Here is a 17,943-nt window from a genome sequence, read left to right as displayed (position 1 = left end):
TAATCTGTTTTCTCATAAAAAGGTACACATATGCAGGGATATTGTAATCAGAATACCCAGTAGAATTCACACTCTCATTAAACTCCTCAAGCAGAGAGCAATATAACTAACACAGCGGAAATAAGGTCAGTGAACATAATGAGTGAAACACCTTACAAAGGGAAATTGGTGTGCAGACTTGAAATCCTCATTTTTTACACTTTGAAAAAAAATGTGTCTAACTGCTAGTTTAGATTACTGCTGTGCAGCTGTGGTCATGCCATTCAGAAGTAGAGAGGGACACAACTGGATGAGTCACTAGGAGGCATAGACATGTTGAGAGTAGATTAAATGTTACCCATTTCCCAATTACCAGCAGTTTTCTTCAGTCGTGGGACTCTTTAAAAACTAAACCCCAAACCATCCCCAACCGCCCAACCCCCCCCCCACGGCCTACTTTATGTATAAGAATTATAAATACATAGACGCTCTGTGGTAAGGGACTGACATAATGTAAAGTGAAAAATATTTTGTGGTTAGTAAAGTGTTGTGTTAATGCAAGGAGTTAATTCATTAATGGTTTTACTCTCCTACAAAATGTATTGGGCAGCTATTAGGTGTCAGATACTCTGATATCGGGGAAAGAAGATGCATGAAATGTGCTGCCTTCCCTCAAGGGTTCTACTGGGTGAAACAGAAGAAAATTGCAGTAGGGTTTGATAAAACTTTAATAGGGATATGAACAATATACTGTAGGAGCACACAGATTTAGCCCTAAGGAGATGGAAGAGCTGTCAATGACAGGCATCATTTTGAAATAAAGGATAGATAATGATAGTTCCAGGATGGACAGGGAGGCAGGGAATAGCCAATAGCAATTGCAAAGGTGCAGAGTTGTGAAATATCACCAGATGTACAGAGATTAATGAGTTCTGTGTGATTGTGGCATGAGCTATAAAGATTGCCGAAGAATCTGGAGAAGCAAGTGGAAGGCAGACTGCAAAATTAAGTAGGCCATACAGCAGGATTTGTGTGCTTTCTCGGATAAACAGAGGCTTACTGAGCTCTTCCAGAGGGGACCCATGTGATTATATGTGTTATTTCGTGATAAGCAGGGGAAATATGGAATATATATAGGGGTGGGGAAAGATTAGTGCCAAAGAGCTTACTTTAAAAAATCAACCTATATGGCTTTTATTATTGGAAGGATTTTAAGACCAACTCCCCAAATAGATCTTTTATGCCTTCTTTAATTGTACTTACTATTGCACATATTTTATTGGATTAAGGCTTAGGTTTCGGGCTGATCTATGTTACAACGTCAATATTAACGGGCATAGTAACCGTGGAAAAACAAAGTGATCTCCTTGAGTCTCAGCTATGTTATCGGCAAAAAAGGGTTTTAGGCTAGTTGTTCTCTGAAGGCCTGCTTATTCTATTAATTTATGCTACAAATTTCTAGAAGTGCTTAGCGCATTATCACAAATTGGTGTGCAAGTTTATCTGAGTACGATCCAGAAGAAACATATTTTGAAGATGGGCACATGAACAGAGCACAGTGAAGGCAGCTGAATAAAAATGCCTTTCCCTGTCTTGAACTTCGTGAAGGAAGCTGAGAGAAAATGAAACATAACTTCTACTTTAGAAAATTCATATTCTTGATAAGAATAAGTAAAACTACTTGTTTTTATTCAAATATTTGAACATTCTTTCAAGCTGATTTTCCTTACACAATTAGTTCTCTTAGGACTGTCCAGTTATTTGCATTTACCTTAGATGTTGTCTTGTGGATAAGAATGTTTGATTAGGATTCAGATTAGATTCTAGGCTTTGCCTCTTATTAGAGGGTGTAAGTTTTAGGTGCACTTTAATTATTGCATTTCTTTACTCTGTGCCTCAACTTGTTTATTCATGATACAGGAATGATGCCTGTCATACTTTACTATAAGAGTGGGTTTCTTTGTGAATATACATTGAAAAAATATAATTATATATATGTTTAAAATGCTACAAGCCTCAGGCTTATATCATTAGTAAAACTGCCAGAGTCTTGTACTTTTTCCCTGGGAAATGACAAGACATGAGGGAATCGTGGGACATTAGAGCTACAAGAGAATATGTTAGGTATAGTCAGTGCTCATAAAGATTTCCAGAACTCCTCTCCATTCTTCTACAGTTTTCCTTGAATAAGTATGACTTTGTGATCAGCTGTGACCAAAGAAGTGTATGGGGAAGAGTCATGTATCACTTCTACCCCCAAGAACATCCTTGATTGTTGAAGACTCACCTGCATCTTCTCTCCCTGCTGCATCATCCAAGAAAGCTGCATGTTCTAGACGATATAATAACAGGAGCTGCACTTCCAGCTGCCAAGTAGCAACATGAAGGACAGTAGCCCTAGAAGGCTAGAGAGTGACCTGGATCTTTAGAAGGATTTGTGTGAGATTTAAAAAAGAAAGTGCCATGATATTTTGATTTTCCCCCCATTATACCAATACAATCTTGCCTATCCTAAGAAATATTGGGAACCTTTGAGAGCCCACTTAGTTTGCTCCATTTTCTAAGTGAGCAAAAGATTTCCAGAAATATTAAATAACTTGTGTAAAGTCACGTGTCTAGCTTGGAGTAAATTTATAACCAAAGACAATGTCTGTCCACTGATCTATTGACTTTTCACTGGTAAAGAAGTTATCACTTCTTCAAGACAGATCTCTCATGCTTTAAGGTGAAAAGTTTTTTTGTTATAAGACATGCATAACATGTCTTAAAATATATATATATATATATTTTATTGCATATCTTTAAAAATAATAGAATTAATTCAACCTTAATTTTCAAAGTAATCATTTTCGGGGGAGTATATTTCTGTTTTTATTCAACAGCAAACTAAGCCAAGTATCAAATTTCTGCCTCATTTGGTCTCATTTTCACGGTGCTTCAAACTAACTGAAAAAAAAAACAACAAACTGAGTGTCACGTATTGTTTGACAGGTACCAAGGAAGGTAATGAGTGATTCCATGTCAAAGCAGGAAGAAACAATGTATTTGCCTATCATAAGCTCAGAAAAATACGATTAAGTTTATTAAGTATGAAAACTCCCATTTCCTTAAGTACTAAGTTTGACAGTTGATATCTCTAACATTTCACTTTGACACTTCTACTTCTTTTTTTTTGTTATTGTGAAGGTACCTCCTCAGCTTTTCAAATGCATGATTTGGCTTGTGATTGTCTTTTGGATTTTTTTTAAGAGCAATTTTTGTGAAACCATGGATAAGTCAAACATTCCTGTTATTTTTGAAAATGAGTTCTGTCATGAAAGTAATGCAGCACGGACAGCTCAAAATATCAGCAAAATATTTAGGAAGGATGTGACTAATGAATGCACAGAAAGTCAATGGTTTGAGAAGTTCCTTCCAGTGATTTTAATATGGAAAATGAGCCACGTGGGCAACCTGAGAACAAGTTGGATGATGATGATCCACGCGACCTCAACCTCCGCGTGAATTAGCAGCAAGGTTTCAGATTACTATTCCAACAGTATTGGATCATTTGAGACAAATTGGGAAGGTAAAGAAGCTGGATAGATGGGTTCCACATGAATTAAATGAATGTCATAAGAAAAATCGTTTTGAAGCTTGACTTTCTTTGTGTCACGACATAAAGGTGAACCATTTCTACACCATATTGTTACACGTGATGAATATTGGATTATTTTTGACAATTACAAGTGGTCGGCACAATTGTTGGATAAAGATGAAGTGCCAAAACACAGTCCAAAACTGAATATTCATCCAAAAAAGCTAATGGTGTCTGTTTGGTGGTCCAATGCTGGTATTATCCACTGAAGCATCATGAAATCTGGTCAATCCATTACAGCAGATGTCTACTGCACCCACTTGGATGAAATGATGAGGATGCGTGCAATTAAGCAGCCAAGATTGATCAATAGAGACTGGTCAGTCCTCTTGAAAGATGAGGCTGGACCACATGTTGCACAAACAACCCTGTTCAAACTACAGAAGCTGGACTTGGAAACTCTCTGTCATCCACCGTGTTCACCAAACCTGGCACTCACTGACTACCACTTCTTCCAGGCTTTGGACCACTTCTTACAAGGAAAAATATTCAATTCTCAACAAGCTGTGGAAAACACCTTTTGCAATTTCATTGCCACTTGCACTCCAGGCTTCCTCATTGCTTGCGTAAACAAGTTACCGTTAAGATGGCGAAACTGTGTCGATAGTTTGGGCACATTCTTTGATTAATTGTACTGCTAGTTTAGGTATGAAACTAGATTCCTCAAAAGTGCCAACCTCAGGGTCAAATTTGCTGAGATATTATTCCACTTTTTAATAAACCTTGGCAAATAGCTTCCTATCAATAATAGAATAAGTCAGAATGAGACTGATAATACAAGATGGTATACCTGAAATTTTCTACATTTATAAATGGAAGTGAGTAAAGTAAGACTATTATGATGACTTTTAATTTACTATCTATTAATAAATACTCATCTGATTCTTCTTTGAAACTATAAAGGTGAGAAATACTCTAAGTATTTCTTGGGTAATAAAAATTTCATGTTTTATTAACTCTAAGACAACGATCATGACTCTCCTTGTTTTTAAACTCAATATATTATAAACGGGTGGGGGCTTGTTTTATCAACATGTTCAGTTTTATTTGAGGAGGTAAGTCCAACTTGAAACTTGTGGATTCAAATGTGGAGCTTATATAAGCAAAGCATGCATGCTCTGAGTTATAGTTGGAAGAAATACTCTACTAAATTCATCTTTCTAAGTATCTACTTTTATTTGTCCTATCCAAGCATGAAAACTGAGGAAATATATCTGTAAATATTTTTACCCTGTTAAATCTCATAATTTCAGAAAATCATAATAGGAATAAATTAGCAACTCTGCTTTCTTTTGAAGGAGCTCAGGAAACTCTACCCCAAATTAAGACTCCTTGCTATAAAGAGTATATTGAAATACAGGCCCCTTTGAGATCAAAAAGGCATTGTAGGGGGCTTTCCTTCTATCTGCATAAACCAGACTGACCAATCAAAAGGTCAGAGGAGTCGATTAACTTCCCTTCCTTTCCCTGGTAGGTCAATTATTGAAGGAAGCAGGATCAAGAATGCAACCAGAACTTCCCCAAATCATTTAAATATAATACCTGTCTCTCAGGTTAATTTGCTCGGGTTAATTTAACTTGCTAAGAGAATCATTTACAAGTCAGTCAGTTTCCCTCATCCATTTATCCTCCCTAGCATCATGTGTCCCCCCTAAACTGAATTACTCATACTCCTCATCTTCCCCCCAAAAAGGGTTGTATAAAAATATCTGGATCCCACTGGGGAATCAAGTAATCAATCACTCTGTGATTCTTGCCATGTGCATGGCAAATAAAACTTTCTCTTATTAATTTGCCTTAACTGTGAGTTGATCTGTCAGCAAACCTTAAGGGGGAAGGACAAGTATCCCCTTTCTCTCTCTTCGCTCTTTCATCTATCTGTCATGTATGTGTACATATATTTTTATATCTTTTTCTAATATCTGCCATATTCTGCCTTTATCATTCTTAGATATGATTAGCTTTCCATTTGAAAAATATACTGTTCAATATGCTCTTCGCTTTGACACTTGAATTCTTAGAAATGGTGCTATATAATCATATTCAGAAAATGAAAGAAAGATATGCTCTGTGAGAAATTCCAAGGCCACCGAGGCTAAAGCACATCATGTGTAAAGTACTCCGTTTTTCCTCAGAAGACCAACACTCAGAAATCAACATCGGATGAACTATTTAAGTGTAAATCTCATTCAAGCAGAATTCTCCGTGGAATGATCATAGAGATTCCTCATACAAGTTTTGCAACCATTATATTAAGGCCAACTATTTACTAAAGTCATAGATTTCTTTAACTTGGCAGAAAAATGCCAGAGGTAAGATTTCTGTTTAAAAATGTATCCTGAAGCAGGGGTTATGTTGTCTTAAACTATTTCAGTATCCCTATGGATCTGCATATAATGATACCTCATTGACTTAGTTCTTATGTAATAAAGCTACACTATCACAGTCAACTGACTTAAAAAAAGGAAAAGAAAAGAAACCCCTAATTTTTAGAAATTAAATAACCTAGGCATTGAGCAGGTTAAAGGAGAATGAGGAGTGGTATTTTTTTTCTCCTCAGTGCAATTCCTGACATATAACACCAAGGAAATATGCTCAGAAATTTAAGTGGGTCAGAATAGGTTTCCAGGTGTTCAGGAAAGGGAAAGCCTGATTTTCACAACTCAAGCAGCTGGAGGCCTCCTAAAGAGTAACAATTCACCCGTGACAAGAAGAGCCCAGAACTGGGAGTCGTCTCCCTGTCTCTCATCTCTAATACTCAACACCAACGTTGCTTCAGGGATATAGGTTAACATGACTCACATATTCTTGAACTATATCTCTACTTTGATATTCATATTACTTGTAACTCATGTAGTTATATTTCAAACCATAAGGCATGAGCATATACTCACTCTACTCTTCTGATAGTGAAAATCTATTGTGTTTGATGATTCTGGTAACAATAAATTATATACAACAAGTAGTTCTGTATAAAGTAAAACATAATGTATTTAGAATCAGACTTTGAATTTAGAATTTTCTATTGGCAAAACTTGAAAACAGTTTACTTAAAATTCTTTAGGCTTCATTTCTTCTTCTGGAAAATAGGTATAATAAATTTGCCTAAGTTTTCTTTGAGGGACAAATGTAAAAGTATTTGTGGAAAAATGCTGTGTAAATTTCCACTATTATTATTATCATGTTCTCTATTTAACATATTAATAACAGTCAATACTTGAGTAAACCCCTCCCTTTGGAATGTGGCTGGAACTGGTAAATATGATGGAATTTTATTTACTCTTGTGATGCTGTTGTATTATATGGCATAGTTGAACTTAGGAAGAGTATCCAGGTGGGCCTGATGTAGTCTCACAAATACTAATCAAGGGGTATAAAATTTCAGTTATGGAAGATGAATCAATTCTAGAGATCTGCTGTAAAACATTATACCTATAGATAATATTACTATATTTTACACTTAAAATCTGTTAAAAGAGATCTCATGGTAAGTGTTCTTACCACCAGGAAAAAAAATTTTTAAAGCAGACAATGTTCTCTGGCTAATGCCAAAAGGGGGGAATAGGGAATGTAGAGATAAGAGTATTAATACTAATACATTGATAAGTAATGAATTCCTCTAAATTTCCCTTACTCATATCCCTCTTCATTGTAATATTGCAAAATTCTTCATTGCAAAAATTTCTAAACCCTACTCATGCAATTAAATCATAGACAATCACATAAAAATTAAAGAGCTAGTGAAAAGCCATGTGTAGCCTAGTGTGTTGCACATATCCTTAAGAATATTTTTGAAATCTACACTTAAGAGAGATTTAATGATTTTTTTCAAGTATTCCCCTTAGTTGTGATTTAGACTTGACAAAACTTGACTATATGCATGATTCTTATCTTTTTTCCTCTATGCATCCTCATCTTACTTATTTGAAGCCCTTATTCCTTATTTTCACTTTCAAATTAAACTCAGAGTGTGTTGGGTTTCTCTTTCATGTCCATTCCTATAACTTTGCTTTATTATCTCAAGCAAATACTTTTTTTTTGTAAATATTTCTTTCTACAATAAAGCCATCTGGAAATCTTGGTAAGAATGTAAAGGAAGGTCACCTGTATTTTCCATAAATCTTAATTATTCTCTTGTGAACAATACAAAGGAATCACTTTCTACTTCAGGAGACATATTCTGGGTGAAGTTCAGAAAGGCCTCACACTTCAGAGATCAAAGACTTGCAAAGAACCTGAACAGATCTTTCAGGTTAGTCTTTTCTTATTCTAAAATATAAGACATTATATCAGTTTACCAATGATATAAGGGAATTTCAGAAAGGTTAAATCATACATTTCACAGCTACTGTATCGTGTGATGTAGAGAGTAGAAAGAGTGAAGGATAGAAACTGCTGCATATTCTGACTATTAAAAATTATGATTTGCAACAACTCACAGAAAATCCCTAAGCTTATTGCATTGTGGTAGAATATAGAACAACTTGAACATCTGTGCACCTATCTTTTGCAAAACCCCATGCTAGGTACAAAGAGTAGGATAAAGATGAATCAAAATAGACCCTTGTTCCTACAAGCTCATGAGCATTAGGGGAGAATAAATCAGCATGATGAGTCAATTACATTATAGCAAGTAATAAATGCCCTGAGAGAGGGAAAAAGTGAAATAAGTTCAGAGTGAATTTGGTGTAGTTGTTGCTACAGTGGCCAGGAAAGGTCACAAGGGAGAAAGAATTTGGTATAGGGCCTGCAGGTTGGAAAAATAATAAATAGAGAAGTATGAAAGTACCCATGAATAAGTTTACTTTTTGATCACTATCTTTATTTGCTTAATAAAGTATTGGATTCTTCAGGGATAAAGTATCAGTTAAGGGGAATATTTTTCAATGATGTGAATTATTATAATGAGGTCATATTTTCTGAATAGCTTGGCTGAATATTCATTGTATCTTGTATTTATTTTTCACACTAAGATGATGTCTCTACTCTGTTTCCAGAATAAGTAGTTTGTAAAACTTATCAGATAATAATTTGATAATGATAATACCTAACAAGTATCACGTATTTACTACATGCCAGCCCTTCTTTGAGCTAGGCATTCTATAAGAATTTTGTCTTTAAATGTTTAAACAACACCTGGGTTTTGAAAGTTTAATGACTTTAACAAATCCAGTACTTTTTATAAGAACACAAGCCATGTGCATGTTTCTCTGATAAATAGTTTTTTTTTATTTGAATAGCTGTATGCCTTTCTGGGAAAAAATGTAAATTTTAGAAATGAAAGGAGTTGGAAATAATCTAGTCCAGTGATTTTTTAACTATTGCAAAGAGTGAGAAAGAGGGCCCCATGGACAAGGATCCAGATGCAGCGTCGTATTTCATTGACGTAGATTTATCCATGTTTCTCCCACATGCAAAATACATCTACTTTCTCCCTTGGTTCCCCAAAATCTCATCCCTGTATGCATCAGATCAAATCCAAAATCTCTTCATCTAAATCAGGTCCTGGAGCAGGTGTGGTTCCTCAGTGTAATTACTTAAGTACAGTTTCTGAGACAAAATTATTTTCCATTTGTGGGCATGGGAAACAAAAGAGACAAGTTATCAGCCTTGATGCTATATGTTGGTAGGGAAGGCATAAGATATGAGATACACACTTTCCACTTTAATAAGTGAGAAAAAGAAGCCAAAAATGAGTCCCTATTTAATAACAGTTCTGAAGTCCAGCTGGGAAAAAGTTGGAAATTCCTTATTAGGTTTCAAGGTTTAGGAATAATTCTTCATGGCTCTCCATTCTACCCTCGGGTCCCTTTGTTCCATCCTCTGGGTTTATCTTTCCTTTATATAAAAGGTTGCCTGTGTTTGCATTGGAGTATTTTATCAGTCAGCTTCCTGCCAGTAGAATTTGGGGGGTTGAACAGCTTCCTTTGCTTTTGTTCTTATTCTATCTTTTGAAGTCCAAGTTGGCAGTATTTCTGCTGAAATAATTTTCTCAAGAACCTTATGGATCTCTTGTGACTTTTAATGGGGTCCAGTTCATTAGAAAGAAGTCACACCCACTGATGTTTCTTAGATAATCCCTCCCTCTCTGTCCCCTATTCAGATGGCTGAAGGACGAGGCCCTCAATCCTGAGGCTGATTGAGAGGACCTGTCAGGCATATTATCAATCTCTTTGAGGACCCTTTGTGTTACTGAGTGCTCTGACCTTTTGATCTTTCTGAAGTTATACCAATGGATTTTATATTTACATCCTTAGATTTTCCCCATGTCATAATTTTAGAAGACATTTCTGAATTTTAGCATTCTTTGAGATCTGGAAAGAATTAGAATTTTTAAAACCATCAAGATTTGGCTTTTTGTTTCTATTTTTTTCCTGGTTTTTCCTCAGTTTATCTTGCTCCTTGCACATTTTACTATAGTCAGCAAGAAAAAAAATTAGTTGGAAATCTCCTGATCGAGATAAACCAGTTCATCTCGTATAAGTTTTGGTACCCACATAACTTCAGGAGGTGATTTTGCTGAGCTTTCTGTCACTGCTTAACGAGGATTCACCATCTGATCTTGGAGCCCTCAGCAGCAGCACCCGTCAAGTCCACACTCACTAGCAGTTTGCTCCAGGCGGTGTAAGGTTTCCCGCAGGATTTCAGGCATGGGTTGCCGCAGCACCACCCCCAGGTACTAAAATGCGTGTTAGTTTTCACTCGCTGTGTGACAAATTACCACAAATGACTCATTTCTTATCCTAAACTTTCTGTGAGTCAGGAATCTGGGCATTGTTTACGTTGGTCCTTTGATGAGGATGTCATGAAGTCACAATCAAGGTGTCAGCCAGGGCTGGGATCTCATCTGGGTACTTGACTAAGAAAGGATCCGCTTCCCCACTCGTGTGGGTACTGGCGCGTTGCCGTCTACCTCACCGTGGAATTCATGGTAGACACATTGCTTTGCCTTTATTTAGGTCTATGCTCAAAAGGCACCTCATGAGAAAGGCTTTATGAAACTACCCCATCCAAAACAATGCTTCCTGTTAGTTTTTATTATTTTATCCTGCTTTATTTTCATTTACAGTACTCATCACTCCTTGTCAGTACATCGTTTATTACATTATCTAATTATTTATTATATGTATTTACCTGACAGAATGTGAAGTCTGTTAGGACATGGCTTTATTGTTACTTTGGTGGTATTTGTTCCTTGATTTTTACTCTACCATCTAAGAGAATGACTCTCATGTACCATGAACACAGAAATATTTATTGAATGCATGAATAAAAATCAGTCTCCTGATATTATGAAACAGGTTCACTGTGTACTGGCTACAAAGTTGTTCAGCAAGACAGAACACCCACACTTACAACATGTTACTCGAACTGGATTTGTTACTTAGAAATAGACTGTAGAAACCTAGGATTTATTAAGAGCTTGTCCTCCAAGGCTAAGGAAAGCTGTCTGGGACAGGTAGAGACTCATCTGCAGGCCTCTCTTGCACTGCAGCTGAGCGACCCAGAAAGCAATTCACCATGGGTATTATACCTGGGTGTGAGGTACCTTGTTGGACTAAAGAGATGAAGGACATTCAGTTTCTAGGGGCTCCAGGCAGTCCCCTGGCATCTCAGGATATCTTGTTCTGAGCACATTTACCATTATTCTTGAGAATTGCAAGTGGGAAAAGGGGGAGAAATGGATCAATCCAAGGCCACCCAGAGAACTTTCCTGAAGACATTTAATTTGTGAATTATGAAGCCAAAATGACAATAATAAAATATTTTAAAAATTTTAAAAAGTTATCTGAATCAAAATAAATAAAATTTGACCAGTTATATTTAGAGGTAAATTTATAGAAATAAATCCCGTTAAAATAAAATATAGCATTACAATAATTTAATTGAAATGCATAAATGAAAAAGGGACATAAATAAATATAGATCAACCCTTAAAGTTGTAGAAAAATATATCTAGTCTTCATTAAGTATTTCTGTTCTTAAAATACATAAACCACTCTTGAACAAAGGAAATCAAGTATTATATATTTGGATCTTACTACATTGTCCTGTCTTAGCACACACTACACATAGACACACCCATAAACACATGGATAGTGAAGAGTCTGGAAAATAATGCCAGAATATTTACAGTGGCTCTCAGCAGGTGGTTGAGTATGAGTTCATTTAAAGTTCTTTACAGCTTTCTATTAAATTATCATACATAAAAGATTATTAATCACAAAAGACATCTAAATACCTGTGTTTCCTTCATGTTGCACTTAATTTCTGTAGGACCAATATATGACATTTAAACAATGAATTGTGCTCTTACGTGTGTTTGTGCGTTTGTGGGTGTACAATGACTTCAAAAATCCTGCAGTATGATAGGAAATTTATGAATAATTTCTGTATTGAATAAGATAATAGCTACTTTTGTACTACTCTGAAAGAATGCAAACAGCCCACGATTCTAAATTAATTTGAGATTTATCTTTTTTTGGGGGGGAGGACCTTATTTTATTTTATTTTATTTTTCTCATTTTTTTTTATTTCAGAATATTACCGGGGTATAGCTGTTTTGGTTAAGTAAATTGCTTTTGTATCATTTGAGTCAAAATTACTGAAATATCTTAGTATAAAATATTTGGTATTAAATAACTGCAGCAAACACTTTGAACCTATGGGCCAATACAATTCTTCAACTTTACAGTAACATTTTTGTTAGTCTTTTTCTAGTGAATGGTCATCAATATTAGTGAGTTTCAGTGTTTGAAAGAAACAATGATAAAAATAATTAATATACTTAGTGTCTAAACATCATTCAAGTTTCTTGATCAGAGAATTGTTTAACAAGCCTGCCCACATTAAATACTGCTATGGGAAAATGGACAGTGAGTAGCATGACTTGTATCCATTTTTGGCTGTTATACTCCCTTGTTGAATAAACTTTTGACAACTTAACCTGTCTGCTTTTAAATTTCTTCCCTTTTATATAATGAATGGTATTAGACCAGATAGACTCTATGTTTTCTTCCTGCTCCATCACTGTAGGCATCTCCCTACATATATGCGTATATAGTTTTTTCTTTTGGAATTAAGTCCCATTTCACAATAATTCTAAATGACTCACGGAATATAGTTTAAAATAGATTTTTATTTGAAACAGAAAAAAAATTAAAATATTCTAACATAGAACTATACTGGTTTAAAATTTCATTTCCATATAGAAATAGGTCACTAGTTTTAGTAAGACATTTCAACATTTTTGGACGTTTCATCACCCTGGAATTAAGCAGAAAATGAAAACACTCTGGAATGTATATTTTTAATACATAAGGATATCAAAACCATATTAAGTAAAAAGAATGTCAGAATAGTTTTAAAGAAATAACAATCTCTTTAGGTTGGGATCTTCAGGTAGAACACAACATAATTAGTAACTTTTTTTAAGTATAGATAAAAGTTGATAGTAGAATTAGGTTGGAAAAAAGGAGAGTTATTCAATGTGAGATTTTGCCTCCTGATTATCAACATATATTCGAAATATAAGTGTGTCATAAAATTCCCAAGTTTTTAGTCTATGTTTTTATGTAGGAAATTATATACAGATATTAAATTGCTTATGTTTTAAAAATAGAACTGAAGCTTCATTCTAAGGAACTGATGTGACCTTGGACAGTGGGTTTCCACATTTAAGCTTCTGTATTTTTATTTTTCACTATTGAAAATTGAATATAGGCTTACCTAAAAATATTTGGTGATGATATTTTTAAAATTTAAATTCAGCATTAATAATAGTGACAACCGCTTTACTATCACATATTTAAAGAGGTATTTTAATTCCTATATTGATATCAAGGCACAGAATTTGAAATCAACGTAGATAGAATTTTAAAGCTGGTGATTAATTTAGATATAGTCTAGAATTTATTGGCAGTTTTATTTAGTGTTAACAAACTTTTATATAGTATTTATTATATGCCAGCCGCTGTTTTGAGAGCTTTGCAATATTAGTTCATTTAATCTGCGTATTAACCCTGCGAGGGAAATGGTGTTGTTATCATCTCCACTGAACAGGTGCAGATACCAAGGGCCAGAGACATTAGCTGCCTTGCACCAGGTTTCAAAATTAATGGCACAGCCGGCGTTTCAACCCAGGCTGTCTGACTCCCCACTCTGTGTTCTCCCTCTATCAGACACCTGCTTAAAAGAAAAGGAAAACACATCTCAGAGAGGCTGTGTAACTGACTCTCATAGCTATTTATTGAAAAAACCCAACATGAACAAGATTCTCCCAAATCCCTTTAATATGTAATGAGTTGGGGGAAAACACTAAAATAATTCAGGCAAATCAAACATTAAACTATCTCCTGTTTTCTCTTCACTTCCTACTGCAGTTTATAGAAAATAAATACCCTTTTTATATTCCTTTAGTTGTGTTATTTACTATTTGATAAATGATACTATGTATATATTTTTAAACAATGTTCCATGCTAACTTGACCTGGGGTAAGAAAAAGTAGGAGCAATGGGGAAGGGGGATTAGAAACAGTGAAGCATATTGAAGAACAACACATGTGGGACTTTCATTTTGTAGACATGGAAAACAATGATGAGCCAAAGAGCTTCTTCATTAGGTATGTTTCCAAAACAGCATTCTAACTAGTACTTAAGCAAATCATCCCCCTCCCAATATTCTGCATTTGTGTTCTTCCACCATATGAGCATCACAGATGAAGGATGGCAAACACAAATGCCTCCCCAGTAGGCAGGGTGTAACTATGTTACATACTCACCATGCAAGGTTCTATCAGGAAGTGCAGCGGGGCTGCAGCAAACTGCTTTGCCTCTGCCTGGTTCATTGAAAGGGGGTCAGACACCTGCCACCTAAACCAGCCAATTGTTGCCCTGCAGGAGTGTGGCCTGGGTGGTACAAAATCTTTGATTTTTGACTTTTAAAAAGATTGTGTAATAAAATGTTGATCCTCTTTTTGTGTGTGAGGTAAAACAAGCATATCCAGAGACCGGCTCCAGATGAATTTTGCAGGAGGTTTTCAAACTCTGCCATAAATAATCTCAGACAAAGTCTTGATTATGTATTTATTGGTTGGAAAGTGAACAAATGTGTCTATGAAAATTTATTTAAAACCATCATAATCTGTTCTTGGTGAAGCAACTTAGAGGTACATAAAATTAGTGTTGAGTATGTGACAACTTTCAATACATTTTTTTTATAGTTGGAAAGTAGACTCATATATTTTACTTCTATAGTTTCAAAAATAGATTAAATCTGTTCTTGCTTGAAGTAATTACACTTTTGTGCACTCACATTTACCTAAATTAATATTTCAAGATGAAACCAATTGAAAGTGAAATTGAATTAAATTAAGGTATCATATTGCATTGGGTGCTGATGGTTTGTAATTGATCAGATAGTCAAATGTCAATCTATAAATATAATAAGCTGTGCATATAAAATGGATCAAATATAAGATGCTTGTGACAATGTAATATTCCCTTAGAACGTAAGATGTGGCATAAAGTGATTGAGCTCAATTGCTTAATAAATAATGCAATAAAATGTAATAGCTTTTAAAGGGTGTTTGTGGAATGAAATCGGAAGTCTCATATAAATGTGTCTTGTACATCTGACCACTCAAAGCTTCATTATTTGGGAATAAGTTAGTGTCTTAAGAAGTAAAAGAATTAATGTCATAATTGGTGTTGGATGGCTTACATGAATGCAGTTCTCATATGTGGATGTTATCATCATCCTGCCTACATAACTCTGTGCTCCTTAAATATTTCTGAAGTGAATCTTTGTAGAGTGCTGTGTATAAACCTCAAATGTACTCTTCATGGAGTACAAGCCTCAAATGTACTCTTTACACTTGGAACAGAGCTCTGCTCATTTTGGATCCTGAATTTTTTTAACTCCCACTCTACATTTTTTCCTCTTCCCCACCCCAGAAAGGCAAGCTATATGAGAAAGTTATCTTAGCTGTAGGGAAAATATGACTTTTCTAGGAATATGTGGTTGGAAATGGAGGCTACTTTTAATCTTGCTGGCACTGCGGATCACAACTAAAATCTAATAGGACTATTGCTGAAGCAGAATGAACATCATTGTTTGGCACATGGGCCTGAGTTAGAAATATGGCTGTGACATACCAGGCTCTGCACTGCAGGCCACTATTTTGTTTAACCATTATAATGGGCTATTTTTAGTGGAGAAAATCTGAGGCACAATATGCCTTACAGATTCTGAATGAGAATCAGCACCCAGACATATCAAGGCTATAGTTTCCTAATTTGTTCTAAGAATTCAATAGTATATAAAGTCTCCATAGTACAGCGTGTGACACTCAGTATGTTTTCCAAACCATTATTCCAAATCCTGACAGCCAATGTAATGAAGGACAGAAGGGGGCGGGAAGTAGCAGCTCAGAACCCTTGTCGGATAATCTTAAAGCAGGGAAGAGATGTGTGAAATGAGAGGTGAAATTAGATTTATTATATATTTAGAGGATGGCCAAACACAAGGGCATATTTAACTCAGGGCTAGACTTTATTAGAGTATGAAATAAATGAAGGCTATTGTCCTCTTCCCACCCATTTTAGTAATGCCAGATTATACAATTGGTAGATGCAAAGAACACCTCTTAAATAAGGTTGAATTATAAATAATTTCCTATTTTATAATTTAAAAAGGTCACAATAGGAAGCAGGAGGGTAGAATTTTATTACAGTTCCTTACACTTGTTCTATGCCTTAATATTTCTTTTTTTTTATTTACATATGGAAGATGTGAAGTATTGTATACTATTCGATGCTTGAAATCTGACTCAACATTTCTTTGAAATATATAGCCCTCTTCTGTTTATTACAATTCTCTCCTATCCTAATGGATTTTTTTAAAGATAAAAATGCCAAACTATCTGAGACAATCAATCATTAGTAATACATTTCTGGCATGTGTTCTAAAAGGAAATCTTTTATAACAGGAATGTCTTCTCTCTTTGGAAGAACTATTGGCTACCTTGGCCATGCTTGATCAGAAAGAGCCTTATCTGAAGATAAAACACTTTTCTGGAAAACCAATCAAAACCAAAGGTGTCCAATCCATTCTGGATTTTGTCAGGTGCTAAAAAACAATATGAGTAAGCTCAGATCTTTGGGAATTCCATAGCGCTTTTCTCTAGCAGCAAACAAAAATGTTTCTCAAAAATACTGACTCTCCTCTGAGGTTCTTCAAAAATTTGAAGTTACTGTTGAAAATAAAGTGTGATTTTACTGAACTTACCAAACATCGTAGCAGCATTTAAGTGCCATACAGTGTATCATGGAGACCTTATAAACCCCAGAATTCTTAGAACAAATGAGGGAACCATAGCCTTGATGCGCATATAGGGAATTAATAGAGTATGTACATTAAATTATGTTATAGGAAAAAGAAAAGTGTGTAAAACATAGTTATTATCTTTATGGAACTTGTGGAGAGGAAAAAATGAATGATATACTTGGGAAAGTATACACATGGAATTACTTGATAGTTTGGAAGGAAGAGAGAATATATACTAGGGTGAGAGACTGAATGGGTTGCAGAAGAAAAGGTAGTCTTTGAATTACTTTGTGCTAAGAATCTTCATTCTCTGAAGGACATAGGAGAACTACTGGAGGTGGTTGCAAAAAGAACAAAATGCAGGTTCAAAGGTCTGAGGGATAGATAGACTCCTGATATTTTTTTCTCCTTGCAGAAAAGGTGAAATGACAGTAGTGACAGGACCATCCACAATGGGTGTTAGCTGTTAAACAGCAACACCAGGGTGTGTTATTACGCTCCGGAGGGATGTCTCAGAGTGTGTCATAGGAAGCAGCATAAGGTCAGTGGCTACTGTGCTTTGGGGAAAATTTTATGTGACAATTAAGCTAGAATTAGCTCTATTCTTGCCAAAAGCTACAACCCCTTGAGGTATTATTAAAGAAAGCTACCTGACTAATCAACCAAACTAACACTGTGGCCAAGATTCTGGTGCCTCAAGAGGGTTGAACCAAGTAATCAGTGAAGTTACATAATGGGATCTGTGTGAGGCCTAATTTGGCCAGCAGGGTTTTTATGTTGCGATTTCTCCAAACAGGAAGAATGCGGAATCAGGTTTGTTTGTCTGTTTGCTTGCTTGCTTCTGTAACAGTTTGCATTCATTTTGCCTTTTGTTTTTTGGTTTTTCCTTTTTAAAATCTTTTTACACGGGCTAGGGAAAAATATGTTTGTTTAGCATATTTTCTGGATCGCTTCCTAATTTTCTAGTTTTCTGATTTTTTCCTATTACCTTCTTTAATTG

Source organism: Lemur catta, chromosome 4, assembly GCF_020740605.2.
Source record: "Lemur catta isolate mLemCat1 chromosome 4, mLemCat1.pri, whole genome shotgun sequence".
Lineage (NCBI taxonomy): Eukaryota > Metazoa > Chordata > Mammalia > Primates > Lemuridae > Lemur > Lemur catta.
Note: the sequence above shows the minus strand (reverse complement) of the source record.